Raw genomic sequence first — 6,999 nt, 5'->3', positions numbered from 1 at the left:
GCAGAGTCAAGCAGATTGCATACAAGGGCTTGGAATCAACCAAGCCTGGAGTTGGAATTTTTTCAGACATGGGAGCAAAATATTCCTTCTTTGAGTTGGTTCAGTGGATAACTCAGAGCAGGACTTAAGGTAACAGCTAACCTAGAGGACCAACAAAAAGAGAAAGAAAAGATTTCAGCTTTGATAAACTTAACTTGGAATTTTGCAGTCAGAAAGTCTGAAGAGTCAATGTGAATTTTGGCATGCACACGCATTACACACAGCATTTCAAAAAACAGTGTTTTAAAAAAATAGTGATCCAGGGGCGCCTGGGTGGTTCAGTTGGTGGAGCGACAGACTCTTGGTTTCCGTTTCAGGTCCTGATCTCATGGCTGGTGGGATCGAGCCCTGCGTCGGGCTCCATGCTCAGCAGGAGTCTGCTTGGATATTCTCTCTTTCTGCACACCCCCCTCCCCACTTGCTCTCTCTCTCTCAAATAAATAAATAGGGCACCTGGGAGGCTCAGTCGGTTAAGCATCTGTCTTAAGTTCAGGTCATGATCCCAGGGTCCTGGGATTGAGCCCTGCATTGGGCTCCCTCCTGAGTGAGGAGTCTGCTTCTCCCTCTCCCTCTTCCCCTACCCTCTGCTCGTGCTCTCTCTTTTACACTCTCTCTCTGTCTCAAATAAATAAATAAAATCTTTAATTAAAAAAATAATAAAATAAATAAATAAATCTTGAAAAAAAAAATAGTGTTTCAGCAAATAGCATTTGAATCTGAATTACTTTCAGAAGGGAGACGTACACAACCTTTTCTCTCTAGATGTCCAGTTACCTGTAACTGAAAAATCCCTGACTCATACACTCCCCTGTGTTGTGTTTTTCTATAGCTATGTCCTACTTGAGCCTACAGGATAGAAGCTCCTGGAAGGCAAGGGCCACAGCCTCTTGCCTTTATGCTCCCCCAGCCCCACACAGACGCTCTGGGACGAGTGTTTGAGAACTGCCTGGGTGGGGAGTGAACACTCTCGCTGTCCAGGCCCAGGCAGGAGCCAGCCCAGGGTCCCGAGACCCACACCCTCTCCCCAGGCCTGACCTGACAATGGGCAGCCCTACCCTGGGCTTCCTGCCTGCCACACCCAGCCAGTGGCTCCAGAGCCAGCGGGGGCCAGAAAGCGGTGATTGCCCAGATTGCAAGAGCTCTGCGTCCACAGGGATACATCTCAAAGACAATGTGAGGCTCAGAGAGACTTCCAGGCACTCGGGCCAGCATCTGGAGAGGAGCCAGTGGTATCCGGGCCTTAGCTTCTGGAAGCTGTGTTGGGGGTGGAGACAGAGGGGCTGTGCCAAAAACAAGCAGCTTGGGAAAGCAGCAACGGGGAGAAGCCTGATGCCGGGTGGAGGAGGACCCAGAATGAGAGGGCAGGTCCAGGGAGTCCCTGCTGCCCAGGGGATCAGGGAGACCTTCGGTGCTCTCCCATCTGCTTCTGGGGGCTTGTCTCGGAGCCGTCACCTCGGCCTCATTCTTACTCTGCAACTCTCCAAACAAAGTGTCTGAGGGACTCTGCTGCCTGTAGCCAGGTGGGTACAACGGTGCTGTGTTGGGTGTCCTGTTCTGGTGTATTAGTCAGGAGCAGCCATGGTGCGCTGCGGTAACAAGTTAACCTCCTGATCTCAGGGCTGTAGCACAACAGAGGCGAATGTCTCGTCCACACGAAGCTCTTGCAGGTCGCACAGCTCTTCAGGTCAGCTGTTCTTTCTACAATGGCCCGCTTCCTTCTAGTGGTTCCTCCCTTTCAAGCCATGGCCTCTGTCATCACCACGAGTGGGAAAGAGAGAACAGGAGGGTCGGACACCAGGACTTAAATGCTTTGCTCCCGAAATGACATGTGTCCCTTCCATTCACAGCCCACCAATCAGAGTTGGTCACACGACTGCAAGGAAGGCCGGGAAATGTGAAGGAGCACAAAGCTATCCAGTGAGCACTGGGTGCCTCTGCCACACGGGGTTCCCAGGGAGAAGGGACACAGAGGCGCAGAGGAATTAGCAGACTTTGAAGTTGGATATGTGGGTTCAAACCCAGCCTCCACCAACCATTAGCTCTGTGACCCTGGGAAAGTTCATTTCTCTGAGTCTTGCTTTTCTTGTCTGCAGAACGGGGAAAAAATAAAGTCCCTGCCTCATTAGACTGTTGAGAAGATTAATCAGATAGTGCTCATAAAAAGTACCTAGCAATGCCTGGCGTATGGTAAGCACTAACAAATACACGTTATTTAATTAGTCTCAAGTTGCTTAGAAAAAGTTGAAGATGCTCAACATGTGATTGACAAATCTAGCTGAGACACCAGCAAAGCGAGACATCAGGCCCACAGCTGTCCATGCCCTAAACTCAGAGTGCCCTTGCCTCTTTCCCTCCCTTCTAGAAGGATCTATACGGACCCTCAGTATGAAAGAATTTGCTCTCTCTCCCAAGGCACATGTGTCTGAAGCCTTGGTGTCAGTTGTGGGGAGAAAGCCTTAGTCCTTGGTTGAGAGAAGTCCAAACATTGTGAGTGTATGAGGAAGGGGGAAATCTGGCCCCACACGTTGCTCCTGCTCAGAGAATGGGAGACCTCAGTGTGGATATTAAGATCCCTAAAAAGCTTCTTGGAAGGGTCAGATTTAGGTAAGTGCCTGGAAGGAGGGGAACCTGGGGAGGGCATGGTGGCTGAGTGAGGTGGAAAGCAACTTCGGAGACAGAGGAAAACCATGAGATACCCAGGCTGGGGATGGGACTTGTCACATCCAAACAGCCCTCTACAGTTTACAGAGCAAGCTCACAGGGCTCCGTGACAGGGATGGCAAAATCCAAGCTCTTCTTGCCAGTGTCGAGTTGTCGCTGGGAAAGAGCTGCTGAGCCAGGGGCCACATCTTCCAAGCTCCCTTGCATCCAACTGTTGCCCCACGACAGGTCCTTGCCAATGGAAAGTGAGCAAAAGTAAAGGGCGTCACCTCTGTACCAAGGCTTTTGCCAAGTACTTATGCCTTCCACGGGGTTTCTCTCCCCTCCAATTAGATGGGTGCCAAGGATGACAGTCAGACCAGGGGATGGTAGAGCCTCAAAACGCAAAAAGCCTGGTCTCTAAATCACGGCATTGGAGGAAAGCCACCCGCAATCCAGGAAGAGCTGCTGGGAACTGGTACACGAGTGAGAAAGAAACACAATATATTTGGGGGCTTCATTGTTACAGCAACTGGCATTGTTGTAAAGCATGGTAGGTACACCTTTCCTTGAAGGGGCTTCGGGGGCATCGTGGGGAGTACAGAGGGGTGACAGCCCCCCTTGGCACAGCCACTGCCCCCCAACATTCCTTTTGCCCAGCCACGGGGCACCCCCGTGGCTTCGTCCCCTCCCTTTCCTCGCACACCCTTCCTAATGGAATGGGGACAGGACCCAGGAGTTTCGGTTTGTTCAGTTTCTGCTTCTTGAGAATCTTTCCGTAGAGCATGACATGGAAGTTTTGGCCCTTGTGAGAGGTGTGGGCAGCTGACTCTATAACTGGGTGGGGTGCCGTGAAGAAATGGGGCTGGAGAAACCATTGAGGGTGGCAGAAGGTAGGGGACAGCTGACAGCCAGCCCAGGAGTGTGGCTGTGATATTTTGAGCAAAGTAAATCGCAGGTGCTTCTGCTTCCATCACCTCCCTACAGGCTGAGCCAGTGAGGACCAGAGGCCGTGTGGCCTCTCACAGAGAGGCAGAATGTGCCCCTGGGGCCAGCTTAACTGTCCACAGAGGCTCCTCCCAGGCCAGGGTGGCAGTGGCCCCCCCAGAGGGCTGGTGGATGAGGCAGTTCAGCAGCTCAGAGGGCTGGGGAAGGGGGCACAGGAGCACATTTCCAAGGCTCCAGTTTTGGCAGCAGCCTCTCCTAGGAGGGGCTTGAGGACAGGCTTCCTTGCTTAGGAACCGGAGAGAGAAAGGAAGCTGGCCTTCCCTGCCGTATCATGCATCAGCCCTCCCTCCCATCCCATAAGCCACATGTCTGTCACCCCCTCCGCCCCTCTGCAGTTGCCTGCAAACAAATGGCACCCCACCCCATCCCCGTTTCCCCACACCTAGGACCTCCTGAAGGTCTGTCCTTTCTGTCACTGTCTGGCTTTCAGCGCTGTTGCCGCTGCTAGAAATGAAATCTGAAAAATTTCATTTAACAGCAGCATGAAAAAAAACCATGAAATATTTTGGAATAAGTTTCGCAAAAGATGTGCAAGATCTGTGCACTGAGGACTATAAAATATTGCTGAAAGAAATTCGAAGTTCAAGAAGACCTAAAGAAGTGGAGAAATATGTTCATGGACTGGCAAGACTCAATATCGAGCATCAATATTGAGATGTCTGTTCTCTCCAAAATGATCTTTAGATGCAACCCAATTTCAATCATAATTCCAGTAGATTCTTTTGTAGAAAGCCACATGTCCGAAAATTTTTATGGAAATGCAAAGGACCTGGAATATTCAAGGCTTCTTGAAAAAGAACAAAATTAGAGAATTTACCCTACCTAACTTTATGATTTATTATAAAGCTATAGCAATCGAAGCATTGTGGCATGATCACAATGACAAACAAATAGATCAATGGAATAGAAAAGAGAACCCAGAAATAGACCAACAATTAAACAGTCATTTGATTTTTTTTTATACAATGACCAAAGAGTTTCAATGGGAAGCGGAAAGTTTTTTCAACAAATGGTGCTGGAACCGGCTATCCGTATAAAATAAATAAATAAATAAACTTCAGCTCCTCCTTTACACCATTCACAAAAACTGATTTTAAATGAATGATAGGTCTCAATCAAAAACTAAAATCATAAAGCTTCTGCAAGAAAATGTAGGAGAATATCTTTAAGACTTAGCGGTAGGCAAAGGTACCTTAAAATAGATCACAGAAAACAGTAACTTTTTTTTTTTTTAAGATTTTGTTTAATTGACAGAGAAAGACACAGCTAGAGAGGGAACACAAGCAGGGGGAGTGGGAGAGGCAGAAGCAGGCTTCCCGCTGAGCAGGGAGCCTGATGCGGGGCTCGATCCCAGGACCCTGGGATCATGACCTGAGCCGAAGGCAGATGCTTAACGACTGAGCCACCCAGGCGCCCCAACAGTAACTATTTTTTAAAAGATTTATTTATTTATTTATTTGACAGAGAGAGAGAGCACAAGCAGGCGGAGTAGCAGATAAAGGGAGAGGGAGATCAGACTCCCTGCCAAGCAGGGAGCCCGATGAGGGGCTTGATCCCAGGACCCCGGGATCATGACCTGGGCCGAAGGCAGTTGCTTAACCAACTGAGCCACCCAGGCACCCCAAACAATAATTATTTTTAAAAGATTGATATCTTATACTTCATCAAAAAAAAAAAACCTTCTGTTCAGCAAAATATACCATTAAGAAAATGATAGCAAGCTTCAGACTGAAAGAAAATATTTGCAAAATATATCTGACGAAAGACATGTATACGGAATATATAAAGAACCCCTACAACTCAATAATAAAGAGATAGAGAACTCAATTTTTAAAATAGACGAAAGATTTGAATAAAAACTTCACAAAGGGAAATATACAGATGGCCAAGAAGCACAGGAAACAGTGCTTAACATCATTAGTCATTAAGAAAATGCATATAAAACCACAATGAGACACCAGCATACACCTACTAAAATAGCAAAAATTAAAGACTGACAGCATCAGACGTTGGCACTGGAATAATCAGAACTCTCACGCATTGCTGGAAGGAATGTAAAATGGCACAACCACTTTGGATAAAGATCTGGGAGTTTTGTTTGTTTGTTTGTTTTTTTAAAGATTTTATTTATTTATTTGACAGAGAGACACAGTGAGAGAGGGAACACAAGCAGGGGGAGTGGGAGAGGGAGAAGCAGGCTTCCCACCAAGCGGGGAGCCCGATGCGGGGTTCGATCCCAGGACCCTGGGATCATGACCTGAGCCGAAGGCAGACGCTTAACGACTGAGCCACCCAGGTGCCCCAAGATCTGGGAGTTTCTTAAAACAAAACCTATCTCAGCAATTCTACTTCTACCTAAGAATAATGAAAGCATATGTCCACAAAAAAAAATATGACCACAAGAATGTTCATAAAGGCTGAAAACTAGAAACAGCTCTGATGACTATAGCAGAAGAATAAATAATTTCTTCTGGTATAATAGGATCCCTTTATAAAACATAAAGGGATTTACTTAGCAATGAGAAGAATTAATTACCTATACATGCAACATCATGAACGAATCTCCCATTGTGCTGAGAGAACAAAGCTAGACACATGAAAGTACGTATGATACAGTTTGACTTATTTGAAGTCCTAGAATAGGTAATACTAATCTCTGGTTAAAAAAAAATGAGAATAATGGTTACCTGGGTAGGGGGAGGAAGGGACTGGGAAGAAGCATGGGGGATTTTCTGGGGTGATGATGATGTACTATCTCTTGATAGGGGTTTGAGTTATACAGGTGCGGGCATTTGTCCAAATTCACCCATCCTTGAGATTCATGTATAATTAAGATCTGGGCATTTCTCATATATAAATTTTACCCCAAAAAAGATAAACAAATACTGAACTCTTGTTAATTATACACATCCTGAAATGTTTCCGGATAAAAGATACTGATGTCCACAACGTTCTTTGAAATGATTCAAAAAAATAAAAAGATGGAAGGACAGGTGGATAGGCAGGTGGACGGAGAGAGATGTACGGATACATGATTAAGCAAATAGAGCAAAGTGTTAACTGTAGAATCTAGTTGGTAAATGAGCACTCACATAAAATTCTTTTAAATTTTCTGTATGTTTGAAATTTTTCTTAGTAAAATGTTTTGGGGGAAGAAAGCAAAACAAATTGTTCACTGCTGTAACCTCAGCACCTAGAACAGTGCCAGAGCATGCCGTAGGTGCTCAATAAATGCTTGAAGAAAGAAAGAAAGAAAGAAAGAAAGAAAGAAAGAAAGAAAGAAAGAAAGAAAGAAAGAAAGAAAGAAAGAAA

The 6,999-nt window shown here is 46.3% G+C and overlaps 1 long non-coding RNA gene across 2 annotated transcripts in view; it reads left to right on the top strand.

Annotated features, from left to right (window-relative positions):
• Positions 1–1,259: 1,259 nt before the first annotated feature.
• Positions 1,260–6,999, top strand: part of LOC118024999 — an 18,774-nt gene continuing 13,034 nt past the window's right edge. For both annotated transcript variants that reach the window (XR_004683239.1, XR_004683240.1), the window contains exons 1-2: positions 1,260–1,559; positions 3,034–3,232. This is a non-coding gene — a long non-coding RNA (uncharacterized LOC118024999). The remainder of the gene's footprint in view (positions 1,560–3,033; positions 3,233–6,999) is intronic.

The sequence above is a fragment of the Mirounga leonina genome, unplaced genomic scaffold (assembly GCF_011800145.1).
Source record: "Mirounga leonina isolate KUSES-001 unplaced genomic scaffold, KU_Mleo_1.0 Mir_200, whole genome shotgun sequence".
Taxonomy (NCBI): Eukaryota; Metazoa; Chordata; class Mammalia; order Carnivora; family Phocidae; genus Mirounga; species Mirounga leonina.
Note: the sequence above shows the minus strand (reverse complement) of the source record. Positions and strands in the feature narration are given on the sequence as shown.